Source organism: Echinops telfairi, unplaced genomic scaffold (genome assembly GCF_000313985.2).
Source record: "Echinops telfairi isolate 266 unplaced genomic scaffold, ASM31398v2 ScPeMD7_2;HRSCAF=8, whole genome shotgun sequence".
Lineage (NCBI taxonomy): Eukaryota > Metazoa > Chordata > Mammalia > Afrosoricida > Tenrecidae > Echinops > Echinops telfairi.
This window is the reverse complement of record NW_022103898.1, coordinates 11,784,637-11,786,336: the sequence shown is the minus strand read 5'-3', so window position 1 is coordinate 11,786,336 and position 1,700 is coordinate 11,784,637.

The window sequence follows — 1,700 nt, the reverse complement described above, 5'->3', positions numbered from 1 at the left end:
CCCCCTAAGGTGTTACTGCCCTGGGCCAGAGAGGTTGAGAAACTGTGCCCTAGGTCACCCAGCTGGTAACAGGGAAGTGGAGTTCAACCCCCCTGGACCAAGACACTATTAGTCTGAGTGGGACACCACATCTTGGAAGCATCTGTTTGGTTCCCTGGACGGCTACTTCTGGGATGCCCTCGGGGTCACTGGAAGGAGTTCTCTGTGATAGTGTGTGTTTGGGGTGTCCCTGGCCCAGGGTCTGCCTCCCCAACACCCTGCCCAGAGGTCCTGGGGTTCGAATAGCCAGCCTGATCCACACCTGACTCCAGGCTGGGATGGAGTGTGAGACAAACGTCCAAGGGACACCCCCCCCCCCACACACACACACACACACACGCCCCAGGCCTCCAGCCTGCTCAGTGCTCAGAACCATCTCCATCCATCCTCAGGACTCCTGAGCACCTGACTGAAGCAGCTGTCCCTGGTCACTCACCATCACAGTGCAGCCCCTGATATGATCCCATACCCCCACCCCCTCCCTAGAGCCCAAGCTCCCACAACAGGGTCTCTATTATAGTCCCACTGAAAAACAAACAAACCAACCTCAACCAACCACCACTGCCACAGAGTCAAGGTCAACTCATAGCCACCCTCCAGGGGGGTCTCCAGGGCTATACATCTTTATGGGAGCAGACAGCCTCACCTTTCTCCCACCGAGTGGCTGGTGGGTTTGAACCACAGACCCTGGAGTCAGTAGTCCAACACTTACCTCTGGCAAATACGGGTTGATCCACTTCTCACATTTCACTTTTGGCTCAAGCCAGGACAAAGAGCCATATTCCAGACACTTAGTTTAGGTCCCTTCTAGAATAGCCTTTTCTCCACGGAAGAGCATTTCTCACTACACTTGATCATAGCCAAAAGGCTGAGATGCTACGGAAGAGCAGTTTTTAAATGTCCAAATACAATGATCGTAGAGCTATTCAGATAAGCCACGAGGCTACCACCCAGCTCCTCAGAGTCTCTGCTCTTTGAGGACCCAGAGGGAGAGATCTAAATCAAGCATGTAAAAATCTGGGTCCGTTTTTTGAGAATGATGGGGGCAGTGAATGTACATATGTGCTTGACACAGTGGATGTATGTATGGATTGTGACGAGAATTATATGAGCCCCCAATAAAATAATTTTTAAAAAAATCTGGGTCCGCTCCAAACCCCTGGCTAGTTCCTGCATTGCTTTTTAAACAGTTTTATTGGCATATATTTCCCATATCATACAGTTCAGTAGTTCAATCATGTTAATAAGAGTTGTAAGCCCATCTCCACAATCAATTTAAGAAGTGAAGTTTCTATATTGTAATGGCATATATTTCTCTCTTTGCTTTGGCAGCTAGGAAGCTCAGAGTCACATTCACCTCTTAGCCCCAGTCCATGTAGGTGCTTGTTGGGTGCCATTGAGCCGATTTTTACCCAGGGCGACCCCATGAGTGGGGGTGTCAGAACAGAATTGCCCCAGAGGGCTTGCTGAGCTGAAATTGTTACCAGATCTTTCTCCTACTGGGTTGGTTTCAAACCACCAGCCTTGAAGTCAGCCTCTGGGCGCCTCACTGTCTTGCTTCTAGCACCCCGCGGTGGTAGATGAGGGGAATGTCTATCTCTGAGCTAACCTTTCGCTTTCATCCTTCAATCAGCCGGCAAGTATTTGTCCTGTCTTTATCA